A 20080-nucleotide genomic window follows, 5' to 3' on the forward strand; every position below is an offset into this window, starting at 1 on the left:
AATAACCCGATTTTTGTAACAATAACTATGTACAAGTAATGCAGACAATCCGCACTTGGGATGGGCGCCCAGCATCCACTACGGACTATGAGAAATAGAATTATCGGTAAGTAAATTCTTATTTTCTCTAACGTCCTAGTGGATGCTGGGGACTCCGAAAGGACCATGGGGATTATACCAAAGCTCCCAAACGGGCGGGAGAGTGCGGATGACTCTGCAGCACCGAATGAGAGAACTCCAGGTCCTCCTCAGCCAGGGTATCAAATTTGTAGAATTTAGCAAACGTGTTTGCCCCTGACCAAGTAGCTGCTCGGCAAAGTTGTAAAGCCGAGACCCCTCGGGCAGCCGCCCAAGATGAGCCCACTTTCCGTGTGGAATGGGCTTTTACAGATTTTGGCTGTGGCAGGCCTGCCACAGAATGTGCAAGCTGAATTGTACTACAAATCCAACGAGCAATCGTCTGCTTAGAAGCAGGAGCACCCAGCTTGTTGGGTGCATACAGGATAAACAGCGAATCAGATTTTCTGACTCCAGCCGTCCTGGAAACATATATTTTCAGGGCCCTGACTACGTCCAGCAACTTAGAATCCTCCAAGTCCCTAGTAGCCGCAGGCACCACAATAGGCTGGTTTAAGTGAAATGCTGAAACCACCTTAGGGAGAAATTGAGGACGAGTCCTCAATTCTGCCCTGTCCGTATGAAAAATTAGGTAAGGGCTTTTATAGGATAAAGCCGCCAATTCTGAGACACGCCTGGCTGAAGCCAGGGCTAACAGCATTACCACTTTCCATGTGAGATATTTTAAGTCCACAGTGGTGAGTGGTTCAAACCAATGTGATTTTAGGAATCCCAAAACTACATTGAGATCCCAAGGTGCCACTGGAGGCACAAAAGGAGGCTGTATATGCAGTACTCCCTTGACAAACGTCTGAACTTCAGGAACAGAAGCCAGTTCTTTTTGGAAGAATATTGACAGGGCCGAAATTTGAACCTTAATGGACCCTAATTTGAGGCCCATAGACAGTCCTGTTTGCAGGAAATGCAGGAAACGACCCAGTTTAAATTCCTCTGTAGGGGCCTTCCTGGCCTCGCACCACGCAACATATTTACGCCAAATACGGTGATAATGTTGTATGGTTACATCCTTCCTGGCTTTGATCAGGGTAGGGATGACTTCATCCGGAATGCCTTTTTCCTTCAGGATCCGGCTTTCAACCGCCATGCCGTCAAACGCAGCCGCGGTAAGTCTTGGAACAGACATGGTCCCTGCTGGAGCAGGTCCTTTCTTAGAGGTAGAGGCCACGGGTCTTCCGTGAGCATCTCTTGAATTTCCGGGTACCAAGTCCTTCTTGGCCAATCCGGAGCCACGAGTATATTCTTTACTCCTCTCCTTCTTATGATTCTCAGTACTTTTGGTATGAGAGGAAGAGGAGGGAACACATACACTGACTGGTACACCCACGGTGTTACCAGAGCGTCCACCGCTATTGCCTGAGGGTCCCTTGACCTGGCGCAATATCTGTCCAGTTTTTTGTTGAGGCGGGACGCCATCATGTCCACCTTTGGTTTTTCCCAACGGTTCACAATCATGTGGAAGACTTCTGGGTGAAGTCCCCACTCCCCCGGGTGAAGATCGTGTCTGCTGAGGAAGTCTGCTTCCCAGTTGTCCACTCCCGGAATGAACACTGCTGACAGTGCTATCACATGATTCTCCGCCCAGCGAAGAATCCTTGCCACTTCCATCATTGCCCTCCTGCTTCTTGTGCCGCCCTGTCTGTTTACGTGGGCGACTGCCGTGATGTTGTCCGACTGGATCAACACCGGCTGACCCTGAAGCAGAGGTCTTGCCTGACTTAGGGCATTGTAAATGGCCCTTAGTTCCAGGATATTTATGTGAAGTGACGTTTCCATGCTTGACCACAAGCCCTGGAAATTTTTTCCCTGTGTGACTGCTCCCCAGCCTCTCAGGCTGGCATCCGTGGTCACCAGGACCCAATCCTGAATGCCGAATCTGCGGCCCTCTAGGAGATGAGCACTCTGTAACCACCACAGGAGAGATACCCTTGTCCTTGGAGACAGGGTTATCCGCTGATGCATTTGAAGATGCGATCCGGACCATTTGTCCAGCAGATCCCACTGAAAAGTTCTTGCGTGGAATCTGCCGAATGGAATCGCTTCGTAAGAAGCCACCATCTTTCCCAGGACCCTTGTGCATTGATGTACTGACACTTGGCCTGGTCTTAGGAGGTTCCTGACTAGGTCGGATAACTCCTTGGCTTTCTCCTCCGGGAGAAACACATTTTTCTGTACTGTGTCCAGAATCATCCCTAGGAACAGCAGACGTGTCGTCGGAATCAGCTGCGATTTTGGAATATTTAGAATCCATCCGTGCTGTCGTAGTACTACTTGAGATAGTGCTACTCCGACCTCTAACTGTTCTCTGGACCTTGCCCTTATCAGGAGATCGTCCAAGTAAGGGATAATTAAGACGCCTTTTCTTCGAAGAAGAATCATCATTTCGGCCATCACCTTGGTAAAGACCCGGGGTGCCGTGGACAATCCAAACGGCAGCGTCTGAAACTGATAGTGACAGTTCTGTACCACAAACCTGAGGTACCCTTGGTGAGAAGGGCAAATTGGGACATGGAGGTAAGCATCCTTGATGTCCAGAGACACCATATAGTCCCCTTCTTCCAGGTTCGCTATCACTGCTGAGTGACTCCATCTTGAATTTTAACCTTTTTATGTAAGTGTTCAAGGATTTCAGATTTAAAATGGGTCTCACCGAGCCGTCCGGCTTCGGTACCACAAACAGTGTGGAATAATACCCCTTTCCCTGTTGTAGGAGGGGTACCTTGATTATCACCTGCTGGGAATACAGCTTGTGAATGGCTTCCAATACCGCCTCCCTGTCGGGGGGAGACGTTGGTAAAGCAGACTTAAGGAACCGGCGAGGGGGAGACGTCTCGAATTCCAATTTGTACCCCTGAGATACTACCTGCAGGATCCAGGGGTCCACTTGCGAGTGGTCCCACTGCGCGCTGAAATTCTTGAGACGGGCCCCCACCGTGCCTGAGTCCGCTTGTAAGGCCCCAGCGTCATGCTGAGGACTTGGCAGAAGCGGGGGAGGGCTTCTGTTCGTGGGAAGAGGCTGTTTGCTGCAGTCTTTTCCCCCTTCCTCTGCCCCGGGGCAGATATGAGTGGCCTTTTGCCCGCTTGCCCTTATGGGGACGAAAGGACTGAGCCTGAAAAGACGGTATCTTTTTCTGCTGCGAGGTGACTTGGGGTAAAAAGGTGGATTTTCCAGCCGTTGCCGTGGCCACCAGGTCCGATAGACCGACCCCAAATAACTCCTCCCCTTTATACGGCAATACTTCCATATGCCGTTTGGAATCCGCATCCCCTGACCACTGTCGCGTCCATAATCCTCTTCTGGCAGAAATGGACATCGCACTTACTCTTGATGCCAGAGTGCAAATATCCCTCTGTGCATCTCGCATATATAGAAATTCATCCTTTAAATGCTCTATAGTCAATAATATATTGTCCCTGTCCAGGGTATCAATATTTTCAGTCAGGGAATCCGACCAAGCCACCCCAGCACTGCACATCCAGGCTGAGGCGATTGCTGGTCGCAGTATAATACCAGTATGTGTGTATATACTTTTAAGGATATTTTCCAGCTTCCTATCAGCTGGTTCCTTGAGGGCAGCCGTATCAGGAGACGGTAACGCCACTTGTTTTGATAAGCGTGTGAGCGCCTTATCTACGCTAGGGGGTGTTTCCCAACGCGCCCTAACCTCTGGCGGGAAAGGGTATAATGCCAATAATTTTTTAGAAATTAGCAGTTTTTTATCGGGGGAAACCCACGCTTCATCACACACCTCATTTAATTCATCTGATTCAGGAAAAACTACAGGTAGTTTTTTCACACCCCACATAATACCCTTTTTTGTGGTACTTGTAGTATCAGAAATGTTCAAAACCTCCTTCATTGCCGTGATCATGTAACGTGTGGCCCTACTGGAAAATACGTTTGTTTCCTCACCGTCGACACTGGAGTCAGTGTCCGTGTCAGTGTCTGTATCGACCTGAGGTAACGGGCGTTTTATAGCCCCTGACGGTGTTTGAGACGCCTGTACAGGTATTAACTGATTTGCCGGCTGTCTCATGTCGTCAACAGTCTTTTGTAAAGTGCCGACACTATCACGTAATTCTTTCCATAAGACCATCCAGTCAGGTGTCGACTCCCTAGGGGGTGACATCACTATTACAGGCAATTGCTCCGCCTCCACACCATTTTCCTCCTCATACATGTCGACACAGCGTACCGACACACAGCACACACACAGGGAATGCTCTGATAGAGGACAGGACCCCACTAGCCCTTTGGGGAGACAGAGGGAGAGTTTGCCAGCACACACCAGAGCGCTATATATATACAGGGATAACCTTATATAAGTGTTTTTCCCTAATATAGCTGCTGTATATATTAATATGCCAATTTAGTGCCCCCCTCTCTTGTTTTACCCTGTTTCTGTAGTGCAGGACTGCAGGGGAGAGTCAGGGAGCCTTCCTCCAACGGAGCTGTGAGGAAAAAATGGCGATTGTGTGCTGAGGAGATAGGCTCCGCCCCTTTTTCGGCGGCCTTTCTCCCGCTTTTTTGTGGAAAACTGGCAGGGGTTAAATACATCCATATAGCCCAGGAGCTATACGTGATGTATTTTTAGCCATTTAAGGTATTTTCATTGCGTCCCAGGGCGCCCCCCCCCCAGCGCCCTGCACCCTCAGTGACCGGAGTGTGAAGTGTGCTGAGAGCAATGGCGCACAGCTGCGGTGCTGTGCGCTACCTTATTGAAGACAGGACGTCTTCTGCCGCCGATTTTCCGGACCTCTTCCGTCTTCTGGCTCTGTAAGGGGGCCGGCGGCGCGGCTCCGGGACCCATCCATGGCTGGGCCTGTGATCGTCCCTCTGGAGCTAATGTCCAGTAGCCTAAGAAGCCCAATCCACTCTGCACGCAGGTGAGTTCGCTTCTTCTCCCCTTAGTCCCTCGATGCAGTGAGCCTGTTGCCAGCAGGTCTCACTGAAAATAAAAAAACCTATTTAAACTTTTACTCTAAGCAGCTCAGGAGAGCCACCTAGATTGTGCCCTTCTCGTTCGGGCACAAAATCTTAACTGAGGCTTGGAGGAGGGTCATAGGGGGAGGAGCCAGTGCACACCAGCTAGTCCTAAAGCTTTTACTTTGTGCCCAGTCTCCTGCGGAGCCGCTATTCCCCATGGTCCTTTCGGAGTCCCCAGCATCCACTAGGACGTTAGAGAAATATACTTAATTTAACACAGGAAAAGAAACATAAAAAAGTTTATTTACAGCGAGGCAGGATATAAAAACCTGGTGGTGGTAGCTATGTTGCGTGGAGAGGGAAAGGGACCAGCTAATGGTAAAGATGAGGTGTGGTAAGGGGAATGACAGCAGCTGATGGTAAAAGGTTAGGTGTGGTAAGAAATGCTGAGTGTAAAAGTTGAGATGTGATGAGGAAAGAAGCAGCTGGTAGTAAAGGGGAGGCACAGTAAGGAAAATGATCCAGTTGGCAGCAAAGATGACACACGGTAAGGAAAGAAGCAGCTGGTAGTAAAGATGAGGCACATTAAGGAAAATGAACAGCTGGTAATAAACGTGACACACGGTAAGGAAAGAAGCAGCTGGTAGTAAAGGTGACATACAGTAAGGAAAGAAGCAGCTGGTAGTCAAGGTGAGGCACAGTAAGGAAAATGAACAAGGTGGTAATAAACGTGACATACGGTAAGGAAAGAAGCAGCTGGTAGTAAAGGTGATACAAAGTAAGGAAAGAAGCAGCTGGTAGTAAAGGTGACAAAGTAAGTTAAGAAGCAGCTGGTAGTAAAGGTGACATACAGTAAGGAAAGAAGCAGCTGGTAGTAAAGGTGACATACAGTAAGGAAAGAAGCAGCTGGTAGTCAAGGTGAGGCACAGTAAGGAAAATGAACAAGGTGGTAATAAACGTGACATACGGTAAGGAAAGAAGCAGCTGGTAGTAAAGGTGACAAAGTAAGGAAAGAAGCAGCTGGTAGTAAAGATGAGGCACAGTAAGGAAAATGAACAGCTGGTAATAAATGTGACACACGTAAGGAAAGAAGCAGCTGGTAGTAAGGTCCAATGCACCTGCACATTAGTAAATGAAGTGTGTACGGGGGAGGGAGGTGTATAGGTGCTGACAATCTCTCTATTCAAAGCTTCTCTGCTGTGTAAAAAAAAAAAAAAAAAAAGCATGTAAAAAGGTTTGCTGAGATCTGGCACAACCTCTCCCTTCTATGTATGTAATTTATTTATTTACAGTTTCTTATATAGCGCAGCATATTCCGTTGCACTTTACAAATGGAAACAGTCATAAGAAACTGGGTAATAACAGACAGAGGTAGGATGTAATGCATCTAATCAACACTTATGAATCATATATATATAGGATATGTACAGTAAGTGTTGATTAGATACATCATATACATAAAAGAGTAAGGACAAATAAACTGGTAGTAAAGGAGAGGTGTGATCAGTGATTGACAAAGCTGTGGGTAAAAGGTGAGGTGTGGTAAGACAAATGTGTGCTAAGGGAAGACACATTTGGTCCAAAAGGTGAAGTTTAAAAGGAAGAAAAAAAAAGTAGAAGCTAGTAAAAGGAATGGTACAGGTGAGGAGGTGGGAGCCACAGTGATACAAACAGCTGGATACTCTGCACAGCTGCTTATTTTAATTATTCATGATCTCTATAGCAAATATTTTCTTCATACTGACCTGCAGGAAATGCCGACATACTATAATCAAGACCTGCACTCCAATGAGTACGGATGGCATATTTACTATAGAGATTAATGATCTGTAAGAGAACAGGTGTCATATTTGCATCCAATATTAGACTGATGGAGTGAATTTTACTGGAAGTAAAACACGATTCACCTGCAGAGCCTCAGTTAGGTGAGGACAATGGTAATAGAACACAAGTGCTGAATGTTACGTGAAGTTGCTATTGTCTGTGAAATGGGACAGGACACCAGACATTAGGAGCGAGACAAGTAGGGGAGGTCTGGGACCTGGATATGTGCACGTGGGAGTTCCAAGAGAATGCAACTATGGTATATTAATATAGATTAAAAAAAAACAATATTAAATAGGTTTGCCATCTTTACAAAAATGCAATGTTGTTGCAGTAGGACCTATACTCCTGTATAACAGCCTCGTATTCATGAACAGCAGTCTACTAATTATTTTTTAAGTGCCCAGTGGGACCAGCCTATTGGGCTCATCCAAGACAACTATAATCGAAAAGAACAGAAAGAACATAGGGGGCAGATGTATTAACCTGGAGAAGGCATATAGAAGTGATAAACCAGTGATAAATGCAAGGTAATAAATGCACCCACCAATCAGCTCCAATATGTAAATGAACAGTTAGGGGCTGATTGGCTGGTGCATTTATCACTGTTTATCACTTCCTTATGCCTTCTCCAGGTTAATACATCTGCCCCATATTCCTGAAACAACAGATAGGAGACACTCTGCAGGCTGCAATGTTTATGGTGCTGCAGACAATTAGTATGCTTCTTCCGCACATATACATACACACCGAAACGGAACGGATGAACAGGGAAGAAAAAAAATGAAGATGAAACAAGTCATTAGTAATGCACCATTAAGTACAACACAACTTATGTCCTCTACTTCTTGTTGGCACATTGATCTGCGCCGCTCTCTTTAACTACATAAATGTATCAGTGAGGAGCGTGTGAGGAGAGGAACGATCAGGCTCAGTTTACACTGTACAGAGCCAGACAGAGATCTCCAGTACATTACTATAGGAAGACTGACACTGCGGGCAGTACACAACAACTGCACGCAAGGAGTAATCCAGCTTCCAGAAACTCGACTACTGCTTATTACAGTCCAGCCTGTGCTGGCAGACACACAAGGAGAGAAAGCCACAAGGAAACTCAATGACTCAAAAGTCTCTCTTCAAAAAGCCACCACGTCTCAAGAGCCCTTGAGGTTGCAGGCAGCCATCAGATTTTGGCGAGTTGGGAACTATATTTAACATTGCAATCATTTAAAAGGCAAAACCAACCTGGATTTGCCTTTTCAATTCTTGTCTCTTGATGATGCAAACTACGGCGGTAAGATGAGCGTGCCTACATTTGTAAATCACCAAAATCTCATGGCTGCCTGTAATGCACAGGTTATTGCATATACCTGCAAAGGAAAGAGCATTGTGCTAAGTTAATGGATATGTATCCACAAACCTGTGAATAGGGGGCTTTCATGTGCAAGTGGACACAAGTTCTGCACAAAGTTGCCTTTTTCTACGCCTATTCAGCTCCTTCAGTACTTAGGCTTCCACTCACCTTTTGGAAACATGCCTATACAAGACACTGGCTAAGTATCACAGGACGAGTCTTGTTGTGCAGGAACACTGTGGATGAGTGCAGAGAGGTAGGGCTAGGAATGGGTCAACATTGTGACCTGCATGAGATGCCACCTGGACGCAGCCCTAAAGATGTGGGTGGGGCTTCAGCTGTCCGTAGCAGAAAGGGTAAGGAATAGACAACTTAACTGACCCTGAACAATATATGTTACCTCCTTGGTTCATAAAAGGAGAGTGGAAGGTAAATAGTATGCTTATCCGCTAAACAAGATGTGAGCTAAGGACTTATGTAAGCACACAAACTCATTACTGCCATCACACTATATTTATAGCCGCAGAGCAGTTGAAACGACCTATGCAGTTCATAGCACTCTGTACTACATTTAAAAGGAATTATTGTGCTAGTCCATTACCAATCAGAGGCAACTTTCTTATTATTTTGAACAGTACAAACCTATTTCTAAGGGCTCTTCAGCCACCTTAATGTTGCTTATCCTGCCAAAGAACATCTTTAATAACACATCCCCTTTCACTTGGATGCATTGTACAAGTCATCTGAGAGACTCCAGCGCTGCCAATGCATTTTATCTTCTTTGCCTCCAGTGCCAAGACGTGTCTTGAAGTAATACCTGCCCTCATCACACATTACTTAGCGATATATATTTGTTCCAAACAGGATGTCGGATTGCGCCTGTGCTCTGCTCAGCCACCTTCATGCCAAAGCACATCTTAAACCTTGTATCTCCTCGCCTCTCCTGTTGTCTTGCAATATTCTGATAAATAAATTACAGCAAGTTCTCAGAGATGCTGTTAATCACACTCTCCAGGTGCCAGCCATAAAGAAGATGGACAATGGTACTTCAGCAACCTTCACTAACCGTTGGAGGCGGCGAGAAGAGAACGGCCACGTTAACTATTTCTTCTGCTCTGGAATCAGCAGGGGATCATTTCGCGGTTCCTTCCCGTATTGTAAGCACAGAAGTCAGTAAAGAGGTCAAACGAACTGCAAGATGGGTAGATTATAGAAGTCATTGGGTAATTATAGATCTTTACCTAGAGAAAACCAGGGGAAGCTTGAAAGACCAAGAATAGCTTCCAGCAGCAATATTTGTGTGGGGAGAGTCTGCTTCAATACAGACAAAAGAAAAAGGTTAATGTCAATAGCTCAGGTGGGGGAGGATTATTAGTAGATTACATATTAACGGTGTTTGAGTTATGTAAATAGAGCGGGAGAACGTTTCAGTTAATACATCTACCTGGATTATTTTAAATGATTGAAGCGTCAATGTTAAAAAACACTTGCGGGAACGTTTTTTTTGCTCTTGGCTACTTAAGAACTTACTGTACATGATGTGACAATGGACGTAACAATATTGCGCAATGGGGCCGATACAATTGTTTTGGGCGTCTAATTCTCCTGTCTAAAACAGGACTGTTTAGATGAACAAACAATTGTCACAATTCAATTGTTGTTTGGGCGCTCATGCATATCATGCACAGACAGACAGGGCTTAAGTGGCTAAACCAGTCTAAAGCCCTGCTTTGGGCATCCAAACTCCCGTTCAGATGACCAAAATGCCGGCTTTGCACACATTTCTTCTCGCACCTCAGGAGGCTGCGAAAAGAAATGTAATTCCCGCTGCTGCCAGGCTTCTTAATGAAGCAACAACTGAATTGCTCCATTTTATGCCCCTCCCCCCTAGTGCAGGGCACAACAATTGAATCGAATCCCAATTTGTCTCATGGTTAGATTTATCACAGTCTAACAGGCTTGTGTATGTTTTGCAGGGATTGTGGGGGAAGTGTCACACATTGTTAACACTTCACTTTTTTCTTTTTTTTTTTTTTTTAACATTTTACATCTAGGAAAAAAAACAAAAAAGTCATTTAAAAAAGAAGCCAGGATTTGGGTCAGACTGCACCAGAGAGCCATCAAGTCTCACCGGAAGCAATCTCTTTCCTTACTTCGTGTAGAGTGTAGTAATCAGTTACTGATAATCACACAAAATGCTGCATTAGGATTTTTGACATTTTGGTGATGATTCAATTGTATTACCCCGTGGCTTCCACTAGAACAGGCATTCCCAACCACGGTCCTCAAGGCACACCAACAGTGCAGGTTTTAGTGATATCCAGGCTGCAGCACAGATGGTTAAATCAAAATAACAGAGCTACTAATTAAGTCACCTGTGCTGAAGCCTGGATATCACTAAAACCTGCACTGTTGGTGTGCCTTGAGGACCGTGGTTGGGAATGCCTGCACTAGAATATGCACTAAGTTGGCACTTTGGGCGTCTGAACGGGACTTTAGACGGGTTTAGCAGTTTTACATGGTTAAAGCCTGTCTATTTGGGTGTGCCAAAACAAATGAATTGTAACAATTATTTGGCCATCTGAACAATTCCATTTAGACGGGAAAATAAGACAACCAAATTAATTGAATCAGTCCCTTGGTATCAGAATGGAGGCACTGGATTTGCTCTCTCCAATTTCATATCAGTATTACAGAAAGCTCCTTGCATATGTAAGCACTCAATGTAAATTACATTTAACAAGGATCAAACTCTACTGTTCCTTCATATCCTAATAAACATTCGCAGTGCACGCTCTATATGCTACGTTACAATTTGAATGCTTAGCCACAATAATGCATGTGGAGTAAGTAGCTGTAAAACATTACGTATGGTTTAAAGTGTAACCAAATTGTTGTTCCATTCAGATAAGTTTACTACAGTTGTGTCCTCAATACACCTACTCTCAATATGTAATACGGAGCAAGATGCCCAGCATGGCTGAGCAGCTCAGAGATGGACTGTTTATTTCTATACTGTACATTCTGCATACTATTCACACGCAGATGATGCAAGACATCAATCAGCGTGTACTAGAGAACAGGGCTGCTACTTTATCGCACAGGAATTCGTTTTAAAACACATACAAAGTCAGAGATGAAGCACGACGGAACTTGCCATGAGATAAAGCCGCAGCATCGTAGCACTTCATATACAGGTTCAGACTCCGTTGCACACCAAATGGATCAGTGCAATCCAGCAAAATAGTTTTGGTGCTGGCAGTTGTTTTATGTATTGGAATAGTTTACACATTTTGAGAGAGAATGACAATTGGGATTGTGGAGTTGCCAGCACCAAGAGGGGCTGTTTGCAGTGACTGAAGCCAATGTATAGGAAAACAACTATATGGACAAATATCTCTATATCTATAGTTTTATATATTGTGTGTATGTATATATATATATATATATATATATATATATATACACATACATTTATATATATATATATATATATATATATATATACACATACACACATATATATATATATATATATATGCACACATATATACACACACATACATATAGATGGGTCCACCTTTATCTTGACATTGTTCTCAGCTCAATACAACAGAGAGAACAATACATCAGGGGATAAAGTCATTACAGCAGGGGATTAATGGGGGGTACTCACGGGGCAATCGCTGCTTAAAATCTAAGCAATCTGACTAGATTGCTTAGATTTTAAGCAGCAATCACTCCGTGTGTACCCCTCACAGCGATAGCGATGCGCAGCCCTGCTCATCGCTATCGCTGGTGCTAGATTGGCCTGCATGCTGTGCTGAGCGGAAAGGGGAAATGTGTGCTGAGCGGTTCTCTCCCCACATCTGCCTGTGAGCACTGGCCTTCAGTCTGATTGACCTGGCTCAGTTAATCCTATTAAAGGCCAGGATAAACGTGGACCCATCTGTGTATGTATGTATATGTATGTATGTATGTATGTATGTATGTATGTATGTATGTATGTATATATATATATATATATATATATATATATATACACACATACATACATACATATACATATATATATATATATATATATATATATATACACACACACACACTGACCGGCACTCCGGGCTGCTACAAGTGCCTGAAATGCACCACGTGTGCTAATATGATCATAGATTCTTCGTTCACCCCCCCCCATAGGGAGAAAACCTACAAAATCAAGCATGTACTAACGTGTACCCTGACGAACATAGGGGGTCATTCTGACCAGCTCGCTGCGTTTTAACGCAGCAGAGCGAACGGGTCCCTACTGCGCATGCGCCGGCGTATGCCAGATAGCAGGAATGCGATCGCCTCTGCCTGATTGACAAAGGCGATCGCTGGGCGGGAGGGGGCGGAATGGCGAATGGGGGGGGCGGGCTGCAGCGCCTGCGTGACGTCACACGCAGCCGCTGCAGGCCGGGGAGCGATGAGTAGCTCCCACTGCGCTGGCCGGGAGCTACTCTCAAATGCAAAGGCATCGCCGCTGTGCAATGCCTTTGCACTTCTGCGAGGGGGGGCCGGACTGACATGCGGGGCGGACTAGCCCTGTGCTGGGAGTCCCCCCGCATGTCAGGGAAAAAGATCATAGCTGTGCTAAATTTAGCACAGCTACGATCAACTCAGAATGACCCCCATAGTGTATCTCATCTCTTACCCATGTAGGCTTCACTATGTAGGCAAGTCCATTCGAACAATAAGGGACAGAATGGCTCTTCACAGATCCTCCATAAAGCAGGCCCTATCAGGAAAACAGTCAGAACAGCCTGTGGCCAGACACTTCGCTGCGTCTGGACATACATTAGGTTACCTACGACAGCAGATCATAGACCACGTTCCGAAGAATGCCAGAGGGGGAGACAGAGATCATAGGTTACTACAGGTGGAAACTAAGTGGATCTACGAACTCAATACCATCAGACCTATGGGCTTGAATGAGAAATTCTCTTGGAATATCTTCTTATGAGACCAATGTTTGAAGATTGCCTTCCAGTATCTGCCCAGGCCTTAGTAGCCAGAAAATTAACCCTATTGGAGGACTCTTGGGCCCTTTGACAAATCTGGTTGGGGCGGCCAGAAGATTGGACTCTAGACAGGGGTCTTAGACCCATTATAGTAGGTGATATATTGCCCACCCTACCACAATACTTGATATAGTGTTAGTGAGTGGTGGTGGGCACACCTTATACATGTTTGAGTGGATTCCTCTGGATCCAGATATGCCTGAAGCGGACGCAGTGTAGTTCTTTGAAACACTTTACTAGCTGGTGGGTATTAACATGCATACCCACTGATGCTGTACCATATCTATATACCTGTGGGGAGGACAAGCATTGTATGTGACCTTCAGCTGCACACATTTCATTTTGGGGACATAGTGTACCCAACTTACAGTACACATGTGTTTGTAGATGCATAATGAGCACCTTTTTTAGCCACGTAGCTGTGGCAATTTACACTGTAATATAGGTGGTCATTTCGAGTTGATCGCTCGCTAGCAGTTTTTAGCAGCCGTGCAAACGCTATGCGCCTCCCACTGGGAATGTATTTTAGCTTAGCAGAAGTGCGAACTAAAGGATCGCAGAGCGGCTACAAAATAATTTTGTGCAGTTTCAGAGTAGCTTCAGACCTACTCAGCGCTTGCGATCACTTCAGACTATTCAGTTCCTGTTTTGACGTCACGAACACGCCCTGCGTTAGCCCAGCCACGCCTGCGTTTTTCCCAACACTCCCTGAAAACGGTCAGTTGACACCCAGAAATGCCCTCTTCCTGTCAATCACTCTGCGGCCAGCAGTGCGACTGAAAAGCTTCGCTAGACCTTGTGTGAAACTACATCATTCGTTGTAGAAATACGACGCGCGTGCGCATTGCGCCGCATACGCAGAAGTGCAGTTTTTTTGCCTGACCGCTGAACAGCGAACGAAAGCATCTAGCGAACAACTCGGAATGACTCCCATAGTTCACTATTGTAACCAGTGTACTTATGGCGTTTAAAACTGGTTATTCATACTTCAAATCAATACAATCCACATGTCTTTATTAGTCACCTTTGTATGTTACAGTATAGGTTCATCAATACTATGATACCCCCCCGCAAGTTTACATGCTCTGTCTACGTATGGTGCCTTTATACACTAAGGGTTAATACATCTTTAACTACCTGCTTCGTGGATATTATATGATTTCTCCTCTGCTTTATAAAAAATCATAGGGTGGAAGGTTTCTGTATCTAAGTAGTGCACACTTTCGTGTTCCTATGTCTATTTTTATAGCTATAAGCGGCCGCTGTCAGAAACAGCCAGAGTTGCGGTCAACATGGTAACTGGCCGGCGCGACGTCAATGATGTCATCTGGAGAAGACCAGCCTTGGAGCGGGAATCCGTACCTCCAGTCTGAATGAGATTCACATCAATTTTTTTGCATTTCAAACCTCTGAGTGCCGCTGCTGTTTGAAATATATATATATATATATATATATATATTTCAATTTTTTTTTTTTTTTTTTAGATAGAGGCAAATAAAAGGAGATTGACTTACTGATTGGCTCATCATGAATTCTCTTAAACCACAAGGCCTACAATCTTGAAATTTGGCAGGTAGCTTCTTCTCAGGTCCCAGGTGCTTGCTAAGAGCTGGTTTTACAAATGTCACTGTCCATCCACGGTAATCGCCAAATATGCATGTGTGTATGTGTGTATGTATGTCCAGTATGTATGTATTTATTTATGTATTTGTAGATGTAGATTTATTTCCCAGCATAACTCCGGAATGCCTGCAGCAATTTACACCAAACTTGGTACACATATGACTTACAATCTGGGAACGAACACTGTGGGGATAACATACCCCTAGGGGGGGGGGGGGGGGGTGTGCAGCACAGAGTTTATCAGGAGACAGCATAACTCCAGAATGGCTGGAGCAATGTACACAAAAAATAGTACACAGATGATTTACAATCTGGGAACAAACACAGTGGGGGTAAGACACCCCCCTAGGGGTTGGACAGCAGCAGAGAGTATATCAGGAGACAGCATGACTCTGGAATGCCTGGAGCAATTTACACCAAACTTGCTACACAGATGATTTATAATCTGGGAACAAACACTGTGTGGGTAACACACACCTAGGAGTGGCCCAGCAGCACAGACTATATCAGGACATTCACCATCCTCACCCCATAATGAAGCATGGGTATTCAGCTGGATATATATATATATATATACATACACACACACACACACACACACACACAAAATTAAAAACTTAAAAAACATACAAGGCACCTTTGAATACAGCAGACAGGATTACACAATGAGATGTGACGGTTCTGTAGGGCTCTCGTAAATGGACAATGTATCTTTAAATCATGTAAGATGATAGAAATGCAATGCGGGAAAAGTGGAGGCGGTGTGAGATAATACTGCTCGGTAATAACAAACAAGATTAAATCAATCATTGCTCAAGTATGGGTCCAGAGAGTCTGCCGGCCATTGATCAGTAATGCATATGCTGTGGAACTCATTAAACAAAGCAGAGGCTTTAATTGAATTATACTACGCCCTGCGTGAGGACAGGTTTGCGGTTCTAAGTATATATTTTAGTTTTATTGTCTGTCGAAAGAAAATAGACAATCTTTTCTCAATGCTGTATAACACAGATACAAGGAGTAAACATTTTGTCTGCGAAATGAATGGGGAGCTGCCTTGTGAAAACAAAATGTAAGGAGGAACAAAACTGTTCTACATGTCCGATAAAAACAGTGTTTTAATTAAATCCGTACAGATTACGCATATCAGGAACACACAAAGAAAAGCACAATTTAAAGAGCATTTACAAATCAGTCCATTGCATTTCTTTTGAGCATGAGCAATACAAATCCAAGCCATAAACTTGCTGTCATCATGTAGTCGCTGTCATCTATCCTGCAGGACCAAAGTGTGCTTGTGAAAACATTCAATTACCAAGAGTGGCCAGTAAATCTTTATAGCCCCATTGCAATTATTAAATTAAGGGCAATTGCACCTTCACAGTGGACATGTTTAAAAGTCAATACCCACCTCCATGACTCCTCTTTACATGAATAAGGCGAGTGCCTTTCCCCCTCCACTGCAATCTGGAGATGCATGAATCCACAGGGAGGCTATGATGTGAGGCTTTGGTCCCCAGCACTTCTCTATATGGCCCTGCTTTCTGTTTTCTACTATGTACCAGTTGAGGTTTGATGGCAAACTTAATTGGCCTAACATGGTGCAATGACAAGTTCAGGAGGTGGCTCTAACGCGGGCCCAGATCGCAGCACATTCATGCATCAATCACTAGATAGCAATGATTTACTCTTTCCACAAGGAGTAATACTTGGGAAGGAATGAGGGTCAGAATCCTGCTTTTCAGGAATAAAATAATCATGCCTGAAGCCTGCACACTCACGGAAAGAGCAACAATTACAGTGCTGCACATAGTAATTTCATCCTCTTACCACCTATCTTGCATATTGTTGTGGTTTAAAGGAAGAGCAACTTTGGACTGTTACTTATGAATGACACTGCAAAGGGGCTTTGACCAAATGATCATGTTTGGTAGAAAATCTGCTCATCTTTGTCAAAACTAATACTTCAACAAAGAATCGTTTGGATGGGTATGTAACATTGTCCGAGGTTGGGATATACTGACCGCTGGGATCCAACTGCCAGCAGTGTAACCGCATCTCGTTTGGACAGCTCTACAGACGTCACTCAATACAATAGTTGTTACAGTACAAGATCTCGTTATGGAAAGGTCATTGGGTATTGAACCAGCACTTATCATTAGTATGGTTGTAAACTAAAAAGATCACGTCTCAGTATAAGAATGACTTATTTATTGGTGAATTGATCTGTTCTAATGCAATTCAAAAACCTACATCACAGCCTTGGCTTGTTCTATCGAGTTGAGTGTGGTGGCCACCGTGCTTGTGTCTCACGTGCGCTGACTAATATATATATATATTTTTTTAGACAGGGAAGAAGTAATTTACTGAGATAATATTATATTTGGAACAACACATTACTTACTGACATAATAAATAAAACTAAACAAAAATCACAATAGTTAAGCAGAGTGTACACTAGATGATTTGCAAACGACCCACTGGTCGTCCCAATTTCCCTTGGAGTCCAGAACAAACTATATAGTGTGTATATACTGTGCAAACTTTCAAACAACCAAACGATATATCTTGTGTCGTTCGGTTTGTAACGAGATTATATATATATATATATATATATATATATCGGATAGTGCGCAAACACTTAACGATTTGCTCTATATTGTTTCAGATATATATGCAACAAATGACACATGGGAGTGCACTGGACAATTTATCATAACAACTCGCCTGATAATGACAAATCGTCCAAAATATCGTTTAGGGTGCACCCAGCGTTAATGTGGCTTAAGTGGTGACTACATAATGGAAGCCAGTTTACTTCAATGTAGTCATTATATGAGCTCACAATCCTATTTTGTGTGTGCATTTGGACATGTTTATGGAATTTTTCTAGGCCCTTCTCTTACTGGTGTACCCTTTACAAAATCTCTCTGGTGATAACAAACATTGCTGTACTCCTGCGTATAGCATCACCTGTTCCCTACCTGGCGTTATGGCAGAAGAGGGTGGCGGATAGCTGTTAAGGAGCATGGTTAGCGGCATTCTCTGATCACTAAATGATATGTGGTGTGACTGAGCGCCTCTACTCATTACACTTTCACCATTCACATAGCTTATATGGTGGTCTTTATAATAAAGTGACGCTCACAAACTGTACATCAGCTAGAATGCAATATCTGAGCGGGTCAGACTGGAATGGACTCAGAAGTCCCTTTAAACTTAATTTATAACAGAATGAGCTTCAGGGGAAAACCAGGAGATTTATTAGTAATCAGCAGTGTGGTCCCCAGCAGGGATAACAGCACATACAGCAGGCTCGGCTGACATTTACAGCAGAACAGAATCTGCAGACTTGTCTGTACTGTCGGGAATTCCATAACCAATTTACTCACAGATACTCTATACACGTTCTGCTGTATGTTACTGAAACTGGTTTAGGTATATATGCTTACTGGTAGAATCATGGGCATGTGCATCTTGTATATATACACAAGTTGCATTGGCTTGCATGGAGTAAACCCTTAGGGTGGTTACGATTAGGTTACCTGTGGCCACAGGGTGGTATTCATGTGACCGGCGGTCGGGAGACCGACGGTCACATGACCTCCACCGACATCCCGCCCCCTCACTATCCCGATGGTCGGCATGCCAACAAACAGGGACTATTTCCAATTGTGGGTGACCACGACACCAATAGAGTGGGAATAGAACCTGTGGCGACCGCAGGTTGCCACTCGCCCCTCCCCGCCGGGATCCCGGCGTCGGTATGCTGACCGGCGGTCTCCTGAGCGCCGGTCAGACATACTACACCCGTGGCCACAGCCTACTCTACAGAATATCACAGAAACTGTGGCCAAAGCAGATGACTTTTAAAAAAAAAATATGTATTTTCTGTAAAATACATTTTAGTAAAGTCTAGAAAACCCCAAATCTACCATTGAAATAGTTGCCCTGTCTGCAAGTGCGCTTTGCCCACACACGGGCAAGGACAGCTGAATGGCTACTTCTGTAATCACTTTGGTCACACATGTAAATGGACCAGTGGACAGAGCCTGTACGTCCCCCTATGGAATCTCTTATCTGTGTCACCCCACACAAGCTCAAGGTTTGTTTTCCAGTCCATGCTGTAACAACTCAAGAGAATGGACGGTCCCTGCCTCTCCGAGTGATTTACAATATACTAGCTCTGTAGCAGGTCGTAACAGGACAGGACAGGAAAATCCTTGCAGTGAGCACAAATCCAGTTTGCACTGCAACGTTTTAGTCCAACAGAGAGTGTCAGAACCTTTTCAGACATTCATAATAGAATGCGGTTATGCTATAGATAAACGCTTCCATTATCTGCAAATACTATCCGTGCACAAACTAATTACTGCAATGTTCAACTGAACAGGTTCAGCTGTCTCACAATGGGGCAGATGTATTAAGGCTGGAGAAGGGATAAAGCAGTGATAATTGCAAGGAGATAATGCACCAGCCAATCAGCTCCTGTCATTTTTCAAATTCGTAATGATTGGCTGGTGCATTATCATCTTGCACTTATCACTGCTTTACCCCTTCTCCAGGCTTAATACATATGCCACAATATACTGAATGTATAACATACCTCCCCCAACTATCACCATTTAGGTGGGACAGTATGTCAGCATCCAGAAAGTGAGGGAGATAGGTCCTGGCGTGGCTTAGTACATAGGGAGAGCTAGGCACTCTTTTTGTGTGGATGTAGCAGGAGTTGTTCCTATTACCTGTGGGACGATGGTGGGAGGAATGCTTATAATTACAGACTAGTATGCCCCATTTTTATAAATGATGACATTTGTATTTACAGCAGAAATAGTGTACAGGATTCAGTGAATTAACTCTGAGAACCGTGAGGCTCCTCTGCTCAGTAACTGACAGTAAAGAACATTCTCTTATGTCACAGAATGTACAGTCTGACATAAATACAGTACAAGCTCTACGTTACTGCAATGTTTGTTGTTGCACTGGCAGTACATGTAGACATCAGTACTTGGAATATAAAGGGCAACTTCCACACACAGCGAGGAAGCCAAAGTGCCTCCAGTGAGGTCACCGGTCCTTGTGCGTGAACCCCCACATACATTCTGTACCCAGTCTATATATGAGGCAGGTGCAATATAATTTATAGCAACTTTT

The 20080-nt window shown here is 44.3% G+C and overlaps 1 protein-coding gene and 1 non-coding gene across 6 annotated transcripts in view; both read right to left on the reverse strand.

Moving 5' to 3' along the window:
* Positions 1-20080, reverse strand: part of COP1 (COP1 E3 ubiquitin ligase) — a 581242-nt gene that overhangs the window by 33385 nt on the left and 527777 nt on the right. The window lies entirely within an intron of this gene.
* LOC134959599 (small Cajal body-specific RNA 3) lies at positions 7793-7929 on the reverse strand. The gene has a single exon (XR_010187608.1). It is a non-coding gene; the product is annotated as a small Cajal body-specific RNA 3 (non-coding RNA).

The sequence above is a fragment of the Pseudophryne corroboree genome, chromosome 9 (genome assembly GCF_028390025.1).
Source record: "Pseudophryne corroboree isolate aPseCor3 chromosome 9, aPseCor3.hap2, whole genome shotgun sequence".
Classification (NCBI taxonomy): domain Eukaryota; kingdom Metazoa; phylum Chordata; class Amphibia; order Anura; family Myobatrachidae; genus Pseudophryne; species Pseudophryne corroboree.